Below are 17,904 nucleotides of genomic sequence, written 5' to 3'. Positions count from 1 at the left end.
TCTCCATAATGCTATCAGCCTCTGGTTTGTAGTGGAGGTTGCGTGCACTCTTTTACCCCATCTTCTTTCTGTCTTACACACCAACACAGGGAACACTGAGGAAGCTTCTCTATCAGGAACACCTTTAGAGTGGATAGAAAAAGCAGAAGCAAACCACAAATTCGACCCTGAAGTTTGATGTTTTAGCACTTTTGCAATATTTCTGCTTGTTTACCAAGACCTTCTAATATATCCTCAATGCTCCGAATAGGGATGATTCAGAGACAATTATTGTTTCCTCCACAGAAAAAGAATTAGGAGAGGAGAAGGTAGGAAAAAGTTACAAGGGGCCATTCTGGTGCCCACCTAATGGGGCATATTAGAACTCCTGGAGTCTTTTTTTTTTTTTTTTTTTTTTTTTGAGACAGTCTCTCTCTGTCACTCAGTCTGGAGTGTAATGGCATGACCTGAGATCACTGCAACCTCCACCTCCCAGGGTTCAAGTGATTCTTCTGCCTCAGCCTCCCAAGTAGCTGGTATTACAGGCACCCGTCATCATGCTCTGCTAATTTTTGTGTTTTTGTAGAGACAGGGTTTCACCCTCAGGTGATCCACTCACCTCGGCCTCCCAAAGTGCTGGGCTTATAGGCATGAGCCACTGCACCTGGCCTGAACTCCTAGAGTCTTTGAGTGCCACTTCCTTCATGGGCTTACTCACACCTGCATGGCTTTGTGCCCAGATTCATATGTAGAGCAGGATTCTATCTGTCTGGAATGCTAAAGGTAAATGGCAGTGACTGAATCCTTGGGAAGTGGAACAAAGTGCAGTATCAAATGAGTCAAGGACATATGTTGCTTCCTGCCTTTTCTATGTACCTACAGGTCTCTCTCTCCCTCTCCCTTTCTCTCTCTCTCTTCCTATCTCTACTCCCTGACTCACTCAGCACTCACCACAGTGCTCTGTAACTTGTTCTCACAGTGTGGCCTGAGGACTAACAGCACAGCAGAACTGTTCCTAAAGGACTAGATGATTGCAAAAGGCTGCTGTGCAATGGTTCTATCCTTCATCTTCCTCCCTATTACCACTGTTCACCCAGGATCGGTGAGACCCTGGGTAACACTGGTTGCCAGTGGGAAGTTCCTGAGTGTCTGGAGGCAGTCTGCTGAAGACTAAGCTCTGATAATACATATATAACTGACTAAATGAGCACTTAAATTATTTTGGCTACAGTTTGCTCACAGAGAAGGACAGGGCCCACTTGAACAGAGAGGCCAGTGCAGGCCAGGGAGATACTGAATATGCACACAGCAGCGACAGGGGAACAGCCTGGGCACTAGAGTTCCTGTTCCCTCTCTAGAGCCCTTTATTTGGTGTTTTAGTATCTATTTCATTCCCATTTTTAGCAAATTCTGGTTATTCTTTTTCTTAACTTTTTTGGAAGTAAAAGTAGCAGAATTTTCTAAGATCGTCCTGCTTTTCTGGCTGAATCTTCCTGCCTTTCGCCCTTCCTCATGTTGCTGTCCTGTCTGTTGCCCTCTTCTTTGATGTCATTGTCCCACTTTGTCATTTACTCAATTTTTCACAGTATCCCTACCACCCCGCCCGCTCCACTAACTACACACTTAGTTTTGCAGTGGTAACAGCTGCAGGAGGCTTGCTAGATAGTTTCAACAAAATGCTGGAGCCCATCCCTCCCGGGACATCTATTGCTGTGTAACTGAAAGGGGCATTTAGAATCTTGTTCTGGGCCGGGCGTGGTGGCTCATGCCTATAACCCCAGCACTTTGGGAGGCCGAGGTGGGTGGATCACGAGGTCAGGAGATCAAAACCATCCTGGCTAATACAGTGAAACCCTGTCTCTACTAAAAATTCAAAAAATTAGCCGGGCATGGTGGTGGACGCCTGTAATCCCAGCCACTCAGGAAGCTGAGACAGGAGAATGGCGTGAACCTGGAAGGCAGAGCTTGCAGTGAGCTGAGATCATGCCACTACATTCCAGCCTGGGCAGCAGAGTGAGACTTCGTCTAAAAAAAAAAAAAAAACAACCTTGTTTTGGAACCAAGGCCAGCATCATGTCTGTTCTTATCCTTCAGTGCCTGTGGCATGCTAGTTGTATATTTAACAGGTATATTGAGGTACAATTTGTATATCATAATGTTCATTTTCCTTAGGTGTACAATAATTTTGAGTAAATTTGCAGAGTCGTGCAACCATCATTGCAATACAATTTTAGAATGGTTTTTATCACCCCCAGAAGATCCTTTGTATCTGTAACAGTCTAAATACCACTTCTGTTTTTAGCTCTACCTGAAATTATATAGAATATTTGCTTACTTGTGGCAAATTCTCTTGATGGATAGATAGTAGATAGATGATAGATAGATAGATAGATACATACATACATACATACATACATACACACACACATACATCTCCCAACCCACATGCTCTTCTGCAATGTGACCTTGCTGCTCCCTGTCAAGAGGCAGCACCTAACTCCCCTCCTTTGAATCTGGCCTGGCCTCTGTGATTCACTTGTGACCAATAGAATGTGGTGGAAGTGACACTGGATCACTTCTGAGGCTAGGTCAGAAGAAGCCTTGCAGTTTCTATTGTGGTCTCTTGGAAGGCTCACTCTCCAGATGTTACTTTCAGGGGTTCCCCTTAGGAACATAATTGTTATGCCTAGAAGCCCAAGCCACATGGAATGCTTCATGTGTGTGCTCCGGTCAACAGTCCCAGATAACCCCAGCCTGAATCATTCTAGTCCAGGTGCCAGACTTGATTGAAGAAGCCCCCAGATGATTCCAGCCTCCAGCCATTCAAATCACTCTCTCCTAGTGGTTTGCATATTGCCAGCTGAGGCCCCAGACATCAAAGAGGAGAGACAAACCATGCCCTGTTTGAATTTTGGATCTAAAGAATACATGCACTTAATAAGATATTTGCTATTTGATGCCATGAAGTTTGGGATGGTTTGTTAGGCAGTGATATGGTTTGGCTCCGTGTCCCCACCCAAATCTCATCTTGTAGCTCCCATAATTCCCACATGTTGTGGGAAGGACCCGGTGTGAAATAACTGAATCATGGGGTGGGTCTTTCCCCTGCTGTTCTCGTGATAGTGAATAGGTCTCATGAGATCTGATAGTTTTAAAAATGGGAGTTTCCCTGCACAAGCGCTCTCTTTGCCTGCTGCCATCCACATAAGATGACTTGCTCCTCCATGCCTTCTGCCATGATTGTGAGGCCTCCCCAGCCATATGGAACTGTAATTCCAATAAACCTCTTTCTTTTGTAAATTGCCCAGTCTTGGGTATGTCTTTATCAGCAGCATGAAAATGGACTAATACAGCCAGCGATAGATAACTGAAACACTTGCCTATCATCTGGGTCAATGCCTAGAATGTGAGCTCCCAGAGGCAGGGACTTCCAGGGTCTTGATCACCTTATATCTTTGATGGTTACTTTTATGTGTCAACTCGGCCAGACCACGGGTTGCCCAGATAGTTGGTCAGATGTTATTCGGGGTGTTTCTATAAGAGTGTTTTTGAGTGAATTAACATTTAAATGGTAGGCTCTGAGTAAAGCAGATTGCTCTCTATAACGTGGGTGGACCTCATCCAACCAGTTGAAAATTTGAACAGAACCAAAAGACCAGCCTCCCCCGAGCAACATAATTTTCCAGCAGACTGCATTTGGTCTTCATTTGCAGCATCAACTCTTCCTGGTACTATAGTAGACAGCCTTTGGACTTGAACTAGTTCTCCAGCCTGTGAGCCTACCCTGCAGATCTTGGACTTACCAGCCTACATAATTATGTGAGGAAATTCCTTATTTTATACCACACACACACACACACACACACACACCCTCTCTCTCTCTCACACACACACACTCTCACACTCCACATATATACATACTATTGGTTTTGTTTCTCTGGAGAACCTTCACTGATATAGTATCCATAGCCCCTAAAATGGTGGTTCTCAATTGGATCCTCATTTTTGAGGTGGTTTTCATTGTTAGTTGTCACAACTTGGGGAGCCTACTGGCATCTAGTGTGCAGTGATGCTGAATATCCTAGTGTGCGGTACAGCCCCCACAATAAAGAATTACCTGGCTAAAAGTATCAAAAGGGCTACCTGGTCTACCTCAAGCACATTTTTTTCTCACTTTAAGAGCAACCTAAAAACCATAATACAGTAAATCCACTGAAGGTAACTGTGCAAAGTCACCTACCTAACGAGAAAGCTAAAGTGAAATAAAAAGCCAGCCCTTCCCAGAAATCACTGGGGAGGATTTCAGGGAGAAAGGGCTAAGACCCTACCTTTTTTACAAGCAACCTGAGGTCAAGTGAGCACAAGTCAAGTAACATTAATGGGACATTGAGGTCACTCTTCATTTGTGTCTACCATATACCCTGTGCCCAAGCCCATCGCCGGCCTGACTTGGATAATCAGTTCTACATGGTTCAGGAAGCCAGGCTAATTGGTTCACTGGTGACATTTCCCAGTAGCCGGTGTTGAAACAATTAAAGCTTTGCCCTCAAAGAAGAAATACAGCCGCTCTCGGTGGTTATAAAAGAACAGCTCCCCCTGTTGGTGCAGGCTATATTCATCTTTTCAAATAAAAAAATAACTAACATATTTGACTGGATCACAATTTAGAAACATTCAATGGGCTCCTGGAGGTCTAGAAAGAGAAAGACATGACCAATAACAGCAAACTTAACCAGGATCCATAAAAATACATTTCTTTCGATTATGAGTCTTCATAATCATTTTCATTTGTATATCATGAACGTTATGTTATTGACACAGAGCAGGTATCGCTATTCTTGTTATTTTTTAATAGATAAGAAAATTGGAGCTCAGAAATGTTAAGAAAATTGTCAGAAATTAGCAGCACCCAGGCAATTTATGTGCATCAGTCACTATCCAGTTAAGAAAAGAGAAGCCACTGTAGACATTTAGCTGCCACTGCTGGTCTGTGGGACCAGAAGGACACAACTCTGTTGATGCAGCTGAAAACTGGGACTGAGACTTTTGGAGCATGCAGCTGCCCACCATTGCTGAAGGCTGCTCGTGCTGCTGAAAGCACTGCCTAAGGAAGAAAAAAACAAAAACAAAAACAAAAAACCCCCAGATTTCTACCCTTCTCCAGTCTTCCTGTTAGCAAATTCTTTCTGGAAGACAGCTGGCAAGGGAATTAGTGAAATGTAGTTTGTGGGCTTCCAGTCCCCTGTGATACCAGGCGAGGAGAGGAGGTCAGAAGTGGAGCTGAAGCCAATTGATGAATAACTAGCACATAACATTTTCACTCAAGGTTCTTTTCACTCTGCCTCATTCTCTCCTGTGTTCATCAGGGTATGCTAAATTGCTACTTCAGAAAGACCCAAAATTTAACACTTCAACACAGAAGTGAATATCTTATTCACATGACTGTGAATAACGTGGGTCACTCTCCCCACCCCATCCCTAAGGGTCCTGGGTCACTCTCCCCACCCCATCCCTAGGGGTCCTGGGTTACTCTTCCCTCACCCCATTTGTAGGGGTCCTGGGTCACTCTTCCCACCTTCATCACTAGGGGTCCTGGGTCACTCTCCCCACCCCATCCCACAGACTGGGTAGCTTACACACAACAGAAATTTATTTCTCACATTTCTGGAGTCTAGGAAGTCCAAGATTAAGGCACCAGCAGATGTGGAGTCTGATAATGCCTGATTCATGGTTCATAGATGCTGGCTGTCTTCTTGCTGTGTCTTCACATGGTGGGAGGGGCTGGGAAGTTCCCTGGGACCTCTTTTATAAGACACGAATCCCATTAATGAGAATTATGACCTTATGACTTAATCACCTCCCAAAGGCTCCACCTCCAAATACCATCACATTGGGGATTAGGCTTTTACATAGGAATTTTGTGGGACACAAATGTTCAGTTTTTGGTAGGGAGTGAGGAATGGTTTGCCTCTGCTGAGAAGTATATTCTATCATTGACATTGGTTAGAATTGCTGGTTTCTGGTGGTAATAAAGAGCAGAATGACTTCTCATTGGTTTTATCATTGTTTCTTTATTCCCTTTCTTTCTTTCTTTCTTCTTCTTCTTTTTTTTTTTTTTTTTTTAGACAGTGTCTGGCTCTGTCACCCAGGCTGGAGTGCAGTGGCATAATCTCAGCTCACTGCAACGTCTGCCTCCTCAGCTCAAGCCATCCTCCCACCTCAGCCTCCTGAATAGCTGGGACTACAAGCATGCACCACTACACCAGGCTTATTTTTGTATTTTTTGGTAGAGACACGGTTTTGCCATTCTTCCCAGGCTGGTCTTGAATTCCTGGGTTGAAGCAATCCTCCTGCCTCAGGCTCCCAAAGTGTTAGGTTTACAGGCATGAGCCACAACGCACAGCCTGTTTCTTTATTGTTATTGACTATACCAGGGATTAAAGTGCTGCCAAGCACCCCCTCACCTTTGTATGTCACTGGTAAAAAAGATTCTTATATTAGAAGGAAAGTTATTCTAAGTCACTTTTAAGTTCCCTTTTAACTTTGAAATAATGTGACTTTTTAGAAACAAATACCCAGGGTTGCTGAAGCTATGCTGCACACATACATAATATATATTAGGCTTTCTTGCTGAAGCTGGGGATGATTTATATTTAACCAAACACCTCTTAGCACAGCAAATCAACATGTCTTCAGATAGAGCAGTGTTAATACATTATTCCAATAATGTTAAGAGAGCACATGTGTGGTTTAAGAACGGTGCTGTGTTTTGCATGTCTCCTAATTTCCTAGAACTTCACTCTGGCTTTCTTAACAGGTAATGCAAACAGATTAAGTGATATTATGCTCCCTTCTGCAAAGGCTTTACTTCAGCACTTACTTTACCATTTTTAGATGCAGTGTCTTAAAAATATGCAAACATGTGCACTTGTGGGTGAGTGTGGCAGATGCTGTTTGCGCTGGTGAAGCAAGGCACCATCTGCATGGAAAGGTCATGCTTAATTGTGTCAGCACTGATTTCTGAGTAATGAAAGCCTGGACAAAAATGAAACTTCAAACACACCAGCATTTTTGCATTTAAGTCTGCAAAAGTAGCTGCTAACTCAACCAAATGAAATTAAACAAGGTTACGCACTTTGGGATCCTATGGGCCTTATCCAAATACTTTTTGTCTTCTTGGCCACACTTCATCTGAAAAGATTTCTGTGTTAACTAACGGGAGCTGATGGCAAACAACAAAGATAATTTGACCAACTGGCCAGCTGAGATATCTCCCAGATTCTTAGCTTCCACGAAGCACCAGGGTAGATTCAGCTTTTGAAAATACGTAAAATTTGAAATCGTTCATGATAATGTGTGTGAATGGAGCAGCTCAGCCAAAATGTCAGAACGTTTGGTCTACCTTGGGGTAGGACTTCAGAAATGAATAAGAGGAGTCTTAGAGCTTTTCATGGAGAGCGTCTTAGAGGGAACCTACTTCAGTTCCCCTATTTAACAGGTTGGGCAAGTGGGGTTGGAAACTATTAAGATACTTGCCTGAGATTTCACCCCTAGTTACAGGGGTTCTGGCACTTCTGACTGAGCCCAATTCTTTCCTTGCTGAGTCCAGTAATACAGCTAACTTTGGTGCTTTCTTGTAAATCACAAAATGTTTTCCAGGCCAGCATTAAATTAATAGAAAACTTGAACCTCAGATATATGTTATTTGTCCATTTGAAGCCTGCGTAAAACAAACTCCGCGGGAGTAAAAACTGTGGCTTACAGGTCCTCATATGACTTACTTTGAAACCCCATCAAAATAAATATTTCTTAAAATAGCCCTGGAAGCAATGAGAATGGACATTATAGAAAATATAGCCTTACTCTAGCGCTCCCCTTGCCACCCCCAACCCCCGGTTGTATTTAATTTGTGGATTCGCCCTACTGGCTGTGCGTACTACACCTCTTCCCCTCCACTTCCACAGGCAGGACCTCTGTGATGAGGATATGCTATCACTAGGTGGCAGTAATACCGCGTTGGTGGGCGCGGGGGAGCTGTTTTACCTGAAGTCAAGATTAGACCCACCGCTTTTTCCTTCCTCTCTATGAAAGTATAGTTCTTTATTAAAGTAGCTGAATTCAGGTGATACTACCCAACACCACATTTATAGAAGATTCCTTAAACGCCAGACTATTAAACCATTAAATGATTCAGGTATAATTTATTACCTGTCTCACCAAGTTTTAAATGGTTCAATTCTTAGTTCTGCTCTCTTTTCCCTTTAAAGCTTTGAGACCTTTACTGAAAGAATTTAAATGAGTAGGAAGTGATTGAAATCTAAAAATTCAATTTTATACCTAAAAATGATTTTCATTCCTGCAATTGCAATATATGTTAAGCACTTACTTTTTCCTCAGCTCATTTGGTAAATATAAATCTTCAAAGCATTTCAATTTTCATTTAAAATAAGGAATGTAGGTGACTCTAAAACTGCTAACGTAGAGCCCTGTCACAGTAACAGTGACTGGAAATAGTGAAAATTCTTCAGGGTTCTCAGTGTTACAGTGAAGGCAGCTTGGGAACAGCTCCCCGATTACAGAGACAATGACTCAGCCACAGCAACAACTTTGAAGTAGATTTTGTCACTGTTCCTGGCTGGCCCATGGGTCTGAGTTTTCTCTGTTAATCATATAAATATGAGATCTTTGGTATTTTAAATATTTTAACGGTGGTAAAGAGAAGTTTCTCTTAACATGTAAATGTTTTTGTTCTGTCTATCTAAAGGAGACATTATAGAGATGATTTTTTTTGAGATGGGATCTCACTGTGTTGTCCAGGTTGGTGTTGAACTCCTGGCCTTAAGTGATCCTCCTGCCTCAGTCTCTCAAAGTGCTGGGATTACAGGCATCTGTCACTGTGCCCAGACACAGAGTGAATTTTATCCAGAAGGTTAGGTGGGGGATGGAAGCAGGAGGAAGAGCAGAATTATGAGGAACTATGAGCGGTTAAAAAAAAATGTGAAGAGAGCAGGAGAACTATAAAAGAGAGTACTGACAGGATGGTGTGATAGGTGACTGAACCAGTAATCCACCCGAAGCAAAAAGGATAAACCTGGCCCTGAAGGGGGCCACATCAGAGCAAAAATAAAGGCTTCAGAAGACCCTGGAGGGTGGGGAGCATGGAGGTGACACACTGGAAGCTGAAAGCCAAGGGCTGCAGCAGGGCTTCTCCCAGGACAGGCTGTGCACCACCAGCCTCAAAATCCCCACGGCACAGGGCCCTGGGGCCTGCATCTTGGACAGTTGCCCCAGGCGATTCTGATGTCCGGCAAAGTTTGAAGAGCACCCGAGTCTGTGGAAGAGCCTGCAGACCAAAAGTAATGTGGTGATGGGTCTGTGGGCTCCTGGGGCAATAATGAGTGCTATAAGCCTGTGCCAAGAAAAGATGGTACCTTGTGACCTAATAAGCTATCCACGTTTGTGTCAGTCAACACCCATCACAAAAGAAGCCTGTCATTCCTTGGACCATCTGTGTGTGCTCACAAGCAATGGGCTGTGTAAGGAGAAAAAGAAGGACTTCCAAAACCAAGAAAGGTTGAGGTCTTTTCGGGCTTGGAGGTATCAACTAAGTAACCTCAAGCTCTTTTGTCTCAGTAACTCTTGGCTGCAGCTCAGCTGAGACTCAGCTATGCTGGCATCAGGAGTTGGTGGCTCCCTGTGGAGATCCTCCAAGTGCTCTCAGCAGACAAGGCCTTCTTACGGGAATAGGTTGCTCGATGACACTGATGATCCAGATGACCAGAGGTCCCATGGTGGGGGACTTAACTTGATCCAGGCTTAGGATACAAACCAGTCTGACAGACAAGGGCAAATAGGAAAGGGATGGAGCTGGACTTCTGGGAGTAAAAAAGGGAGTCCCTGGGAGGAAGAATCCTTATAGGTGAGGATTCACGGTTTCAGGGCCAAGGGCAGGCAGGTCTTGGTGGTTGTTCTTGGCCTTAACTCAACCTAATCGCCTACTCTCTAGCAAGATTTTGTGTCCTGGAAGGAAAGGGCATGATGACGCTCAGTAGTGTTATTGCTTCCTAAGTGATCCAAGTCACCTCAGCCTGTTGGGTTGAGGGGATCCAAGTCCCCTAACCCTTTCCTTTAATTAATGAAAAGAATATCCCCTCCAGGCTTCCCTATCTCACATGCTGTGGCCAATCCAGTGATCTGACAATCCAGTGAGATTTCCATGAATTCTGGGGGCTTACAATATCATAGTTTCTGTTCCTCTTACTTCCTGCTTCCATTGACATCTAAGCCACTGAGCCAGTCAGCCAGCGTGCCTTCTGAGGTTGTTCTCTTCTCTCTGTACCACCTGACCAAACAGTAGACATGGTGCCTCTAAGTGCAGCTGTCTTGTCAAACAGTCAAGGATAGCAGACTTGACTAAAGTTTTGCTTAGAGAAATGGAGGAAAGTTTGCATTATAACACAGCTTACATAAAAACTTAACATTAAATAGCAGACATAGCCAAGCATGGTGGCTTATGCCTGTAATCCTAGCAGTTTGGGAGCCCAACATGGGAGGATTGCTTGAAGCAAGGAATTCAAGACCAGCCTGAGCAAAATAGCAAAGACAGCCTGTCTCTAGAAAAAGCTTTAAAAAATTAGCCAGGTATGGTGGCACATGCGTATTGTTCCTGCTGCTCAGTGGCTGAGGCAGTAGGATCATGTTAGCCAAGGAGTTTGAGGCTGCAGTGAGCTACGGTTGCACCATTGCACTCCAGCCTGAATGACAGAGTGAGATCCTGTCTCTAAAAAAATCTAAAAAGAAATAAATAAATGGCAGACTCTGAGCTGAATCTCTTCAATTCCACCACAGAGCACTCACTACTTGGTGACCAGCTTTGCCTTCTGGCCACTACTTCCCACCATCTGCACTTTTTCTTCTCTCAAATTTCTCACTCCCTGGCCTCCTGTCCAGCATAAAGATGGTCATTTGAAGAGAAATGCTGCCACCTGAAAGGGAGGTGAGCATTGGAGACCATTAAGCAGATGGCAAAGAACTCTAGGTGACATCAGTTTACCATGCAACTGCCCTGGGTCATGAAGGTTGGGGATGTGTCCTCTTACCATTTGGGTGGTTGGAGACTGTGATGCAGCAGCATTAACGCCTCAGAGAACTGAAGCAGAGGCTGCCCCAAGAACAGAGCAACAGCTAGAGCAGCAGGTGAGCAGAGCTGCAGGCAGAGGCCGACTGTGTGTGAGAGGCTCCCCCTTTTCTTCCTGGAGACTTTTAGACAAAAGAATGGGAAGGACTGAGACTCGGCCACCAGCAGGTGGAGGGTATTAATCCAGCAACTGTACGAACAAATAATGACTTTGCCTAGGATGGACAAGCTGATGGGCCTTGGGGAATATTCAAGTAAATCTACCAAGATATAGAATAGGATGCAGTGCCTTGCCTTGCTTACCTTGCCTTGCCTTGCCTTGCCTTTTTGAGATAGGGTCTCAGTGAAATGGCACATTCACAGCTCACTGCAGCCTCAACCTCTCAGGATCAAGCAACCTCCCAGGATCAAGCATCCTCCCACCTCAGCCTCTTGATTAGCTGGGACTACAAATGCACACCACCATACCTGGCTAATTGTTTCATAAAATTAAACAATAACAATTTTTGTAGAGACAAGGTCTCGCTATGTTGCCCAGGCTAGTCTCAAACTGCTGGATTCAAGCAATCCTCCTGCCTTAGCTTCCCAAACTGCTGGGCATGCAGGCATGAGCCACTGCACCTGGCCCACTGCAGTTTCTTGTGTTCTCACATCCTCTTTCAATATCCAGAAAAGATACATCGTCTTCCCAACATGCAAACCAAAAAATGAATAAATCTACTCTAAGCTGTGGCCAGTGCTTCTTAAACTTTAATGTGCATATACATCATCTGGGGATGTTGTTAAAACAGATTCTGATTCAATAGGTCTGAGGTGGGGCCTCAGGCCTGCCTCGCTGACAAAAGCATCCACGTGATGTTGATTCTGCTTGGGCCACTTTAAGAAGCAAGGGTATGGGAGCACCCTGATGTGCTCCTTGCCCACCCCCCCCACCTATATTTGCAAACAATGACAAAAAGTAGGCACTGAGGGACAAAAGGTAGCTCATAATCTAAAAGGATGATAGTTTATGGTAGCTTCCAGGCTCTATAGTGAAATGGAGGTGGTGGGATGGGAGAGGAGAAGCATTCCTGAGGCTCCTTCATGGCTCTCTTAATGAGAAAATTCATTTTATCTTCATTGGACTAGCCCAGTAACAAAATGTGCAAATAAATTCCCTACTGCAAAGCTGTTCCTTCTGAGGGGCTTGGCGGTTTGCTGTCTCCTGATTGCAGTTCCCTGACCCGTCGGTAACACTCTTCTTAAAAGGTGGCTCAGTATGATGTTAGCGGAGATTTTTAGATTCCAAACTTGACATTTTAATTATAGAATAAAAGACTTGGACCATTTTCAGAGAACAAGATAGGGGATTATTTTGAGGGACACTTTGGTGTCCCTAAATCAACTTGGAGAGACAGCTAATTTCTAACAGCACTACATTCACCTTGCTTTAATCAGATCTTCTCCTAAGCACTCAATAAAATGTAACAATGTACTGGGGTGAGTCTTTGTCCCGGGGTTATTTGAGCATTAGCTGTGGCAGCTGCATCCAGCCCCAAGTGACATGTATGATCAATTCTTGCCAACATGAGGGCCACACGTCCAGCTCTTCCTTTATACAGACAGCCCTTTGCAGAACGGCTCCCCAAAGGGTTATAATTAGAATTGTAAAAGCACATAAACAAAATACAAGCCACATGAGCCTGCCTGCCCAGCTTCAGGAAATTTGAAAGTGTTAGAGAAAAATCTTTGTTTAAAAGTTTTTAGGACAAAAATACAAAAGAGTAGAATTAGATTGAAACAAAATGGTCAAACAAAAATAGGGCAAAATAGTGGCAAAAAAAAAAAGCTATTTGTTTATTGAGGATTATGTTTAAAGGTAGGAATTTAGCTGGAGTGAGTGAATTGAAACCTGGGGAACTATCTGGTTCCTGTGACCTCTTTTAACTTGTGACTGGAAAAGCTCATTTGAATACTTTGATGAGCTAGAAAACTCAGCCTGCAGGGTGTGTCTTTGGAGAAATCCCTTAGTAGTAAATGGTTGTATATAAATCTGACAGTTCATTGACTAAGAGCTCACTGAACACTAGTCAGTTGCTAGATTTGGGAAGCAGGTGGAGTTCAGCTACTCCACCTCAAAAGAGCCTACTCTGGGATATTGACTGTTTTCAGTTAAAGGCATTTGAAAAACAGCAGATGCCAGAAGGGCACTCTGATCTCTGATCTTCTTTTTTCTTCCTGAAAGCAGGAAATAAAACTCCCATGTGAAAGGTACCCTCCTTGTACCAGGAAAAAGAAAGATATTCTTATCACTAGAGATGAGGAGTTGGGGCTAAGAGAAATCTGTGCAAACAAACACTGTTCAAGGAACCCTTATCTTCCTTGATGCTTTTCCACAGTTAACTGTCCGAGCTCAAGCCCCTTTATTTTGCTGCATTTCCTTAATTTGCTGCTCTTTGTCAAGCCTAGTAGATAAGCCTTTGGTTCTAACTGCTTCTTTGGGTCTTCAGTTTTTTTGGTAAAGTCTTCCATATATATGCAAAAAACGATTGCAATTCTTATGCTTTTCTCTTTTTTAATCTGTTTTATGTCAGTCCCAGCTGGAGATACTGGAAACTTGGAGGAAAATTTTCCTTTCCCTACACAGGGGATGAGAGAGGTGCATATATGGCCTCTGCTTTGAGGAAAGGAAAAAATGCACAGGAAAATATGGAACAACTGTTTATAGTGAATACATAAACAAAGAGCCAGTTCATTATAGCTGGGGTCCCATAGTGGAATGCCACCTCAATTCACTCACCTTTTAGTGAAGAACAACATTCATTTGACTTTAAATTAGGAGTCAAACAAACAAAAATTGGAGGACTTTTGAAATGCCAGTTAAGAATAGCGTCTTCCCTCTGTTTCTGATAGTCGTAAGTTATTCTCTGTGAGTTATACCACGAAATCACTGTCATTTATAAAACTAATGCTAGCCTGTAACTAATACCCTGTACTAAATTATGTTTTACAGAAGTGTTTCAGATGCAGTAACAGTAACTGCTATTACCTAAACTGTTCATGATGATTATTTAGATGCTAAAATTCCTTACAGGTATACTGAGAGGGGCTTCTGCGCCAAACCCTTAGTTAACCTCTTTGAACCATTCCCTCATCTGGTTATCACAGCATCTTATGAGGACGGCTCAGTATCATTATTTCTGAGGTAGAAACAAATAACCTGAGACTTGCACACTGAAGTGGCAGTGAAGGGGGGAACTCTGATTCAAACTTGGGTCTATCTGGCTCATGGCCTTTGCTCACTCCCACCTGCTCGCCGACCCATGATTCCCCCAAGGAGGTCAGGAGCTCCCCAGGGATTGGAGAAGGACCTTGCTGGCCTACATGCCTGAATCACTTCCCCCTGACTGGAACTGGTGCCTCCAGGGTGCAAGAAGGAAACTGTGATTTTGAGATAGACACGGTAGCCTCATCCCTCATCCCTGGGGGAAAGAGGGATCACAGAACGTCAAGTACATTTCTCAGGTTTTAATAAAACAAAGCAAATACTGTAAAAGAAAATCAAAATCAAATAGGTGTCTGTTAGAAATTTGTAAAAAGAATAAAGAAAATCTATTTGTTTTAAAACCAAAAATAAAATTCTAAGCCTCCAACCAACCAAATGATGGACCTTCCCCTCGGCCAAGGGCATTCCAAAGTTAACTTGAAAAACTAGTTTAGGCCACGTGGGAAGTGGGGGTGGGACATGCCTCATTATACCCTCCACCTTTTGGAATTCAGGCACAGCTGACCAGCATTAACATTAAAACAGAGACCTTAAGACTGATAGAACAGACTCTTCAAGTTCAACGAGAATATTTACAATCTGCTCTCTCTGAAGCCTGCTACCTGGAAGCTTCATCAGTATAAGGACCTTGTTCTCCACACTTCCTTATCTTGACCCAGACATTCCTTTCTATTGATTCCAGGATTTTAGAAAATAAATCTTTCAACTAATTGCCAAACAGATTATGACTTGGAAGCCCCTTGGCCCCCCCATTGTTCCAGACAGAACCAATGTACATCTTACATGTATTGATTGAGGTCTTCTCTCCCTAAAATGTATAAAACAAAGCTGTAGCCAAACCACCTTGTCACATGTTCTCAAGATCTCCTGGAGCTGTGTCACAGGTCATTAGTCACTCATATTTGAATCAGAATAAATTTCTTCAAATATTTTACAGGGTTTGACTCTTTTTGTCCACAATTTTCAAAAGCACTTCCCAGCAACTCATGGAATGTACCTCTGATTTCCTAAGAATAACTACCTCTTCCTCCTCCTCACCAGTATCTCTTTTCATCCTGAATTTTAAAATGATAATACAATCAACACTTGGAGTTAGACTCATTGAAGGTTTATTTTTAGGAGAGGTTTACAAGAACTATGTGACCCACCTGTGGCAATTAAGTATCCTAGAGTGCTGTTGTGTGAGTCCTGGGAACTGGCACCCTGAGCGTTGGCTGTCTTCCACATTGGGGTACTATATTTAGCCTAGCTAAAAGTTCTCCCCTGAAATTGAGCTCATGGCCACATTTTCATTTCCTGAGTTTTTATGTGGGGTGACCCATTTCTTGAGGGGCCCTACCTTCTGAACCTGGCTCTGTCATTGCTCTGTCAAAGATTTGCAGAGGGCAAGTCATTAAATCCCTGGGACTCACCCTGACCATCTATAAGAATGGAATGATTCATGGACAACTGCCATGAAAAATAGCTAATTACTGGAAATGACTGTGGAAATCTGGAATACTATGTATGTCTTCCAGCCTCAGAAGGAAGGGAGCAACATGTGCAGATGGTATTTTTCCACCAAGTGTGGGACTTGGAGAAGCTGTCAGATGTAGACAAGGTTCAGCAGAAGAGGCCATGGTTTGGGAATAAACCAGACAGGGCCTGGGGCAGAAAGGACTTAATTTGAGACAGTGTCCAAGGCTCCCAGAAAGGGTCTGTTCTTTCTACCCCTCTCTAATGCCACACTGACCCTGCGTCATGGATACATGCATCATGGGAAGGTATAATTACCTAAAATCATTCAAATTAGTGATTAGAAGGTGAATATTGGATTTTTACAAAGAATGCTGTTGTTGGTTTCCCCTTTCTTGGAAAGTTTGTATCTTCTGATTGTTTGGTTTTTGGACAAGACACATTGGTCGGTCTTAGTCTTGTTAAAATACTGCCTTTGTTATATATTTGCTCATTTATTTTGTAAAAGAAACAACCGTAAAAATTGATGTCAGCTTTGTGGAAACTACCTAAAACTCAAAGAAAGTAGTGAATTTTCTAAGTGTATTTTTCTTTTCAGATGACTTTTTCATCTTCCTAAAACTATGAGATGATGAAATAGCACAGGAATCAAGAACTCTTTTGGATAAAGTTCATCTCCAAAATGACAAACTTACGCAAGTTTTCTGCCTTAAGTAGGGGAAAGCATCAAACACACACACACGCATCCACGCACATGCTTACACAAACTCACAATTGCTTGGGAATCATAGGCTATGCATACTCCTTTGCAGGTAAGGAGTATCATTATAAAATGTCAACTGGTTCAACACACTGCCAAAATATGACTATAAAACCATCAAAATTCCACATCTGGGGTATTAAATCTGCTTTATACTTTCATTTTCGTCATTCAAAGATGGTTATAAAAGTGTTTTAGAAGCAATAAAAGCTATTACCTAATTTGTTTAAGGTGATTAGTTGCTATGCAAGATCACTTAAAAGTATTAATCCCTACGATCTGAGTCTTTAAAAATTTTCAACCCATAAATACTTTAATGATTATTCTGGAAATACATGAGGGCATTAGCTTTACTTTAAAAGGGATTAAAACTCTTCACCACATTTTTCCATTTAGCTGTTTGCTTCCAGTTACCCTTGAGCAAGCTGTTTGGTCAGAGGGCTGGCTGTGCCTTAGCTCCTAAGGCAGGTCTTACAGGCTGCCCATTGCAGAGGTGTGCCACCTGTTTGGAGTTCCCCAAGGTCACAGGTGAAGCCTTGCCTTCTTAGAATCTTTGGGATAAAGGATATTTTTAAGATTAGATATAGGTAAGGCATAACTTGTTATAATATACCAAAGGCAATTGCTTATATAAATAAGGACCTTAGTAGCTGAAATTAAAATAAGTAAACTTCACTTTGTGCCATCAGGAGACTATGCCTGGTCTCCCTCTAACAAGGCAAAAGATTGTGGACATCATAGCTGTGTTACAAGACTTCACATAACATTTGGCTCAATACGCTGCTGAAGTTTTCTAGAAAAATAACTGATATCTGAGAATATTTTCTATTGTCCTGTCTCCAATTTGGAAGATTCACCAGAACCAGAATAGTCTTAGGTCTCTCCAGTGTTTAATTTTCCAAACAAACAAATGACCCAAAACTCAATGTTTGCAAGTCTCTGAAACACAGTCATAACTTCTCTCAAGTGCTATAGGTGAACATCAGCTGAGCATTTCTAATTATTATTGGGTGGCCTCTATATTGATGACCATGATACAGTTTAAGATCCAATGATCTTAGTAAAACAGGGGGGCGGTTCCAAGATGGCCAAATAGGAACAGCTCCAGTCTACAGCTTGCAGCATGAGCGATGCAGAAGACGGGTGATTTCTGCATTTCCCACTGAGGTACCGGGTTGATCTCACTGGGGCTCGTCGGACAGTGGGTGCAGGATGGTGGGTGCAGCGCACTGAGCATGAGCCGAAGCAGGGAGAGGCATCACCTCACCCAGGAAATGCAAGGGATGAGGGAATTCCCTTCCATAGCCA

The sequence above is a fragment of the Pan troglodytes genome, chromosome 3, assembly GCF_028858775.2.
Source record: "Pan troglodytes isolate AG18354 chromosome 3, NHGRI_mPanTro3-v2.0_pri, whole genome shotgun sequence".
In the NCBI taxonomy this organism is placed as follows: domain Eukaryota; kingdom Metazoa; phylum Chordata; class Mammalia; order Primates; family Hominidae; genus Pan; species Pan troglodytes.
The sequence above is the reverse complement of the archived record's forward strand: the minus strand, read 5'-3'. Positions refer to the sequence as shown.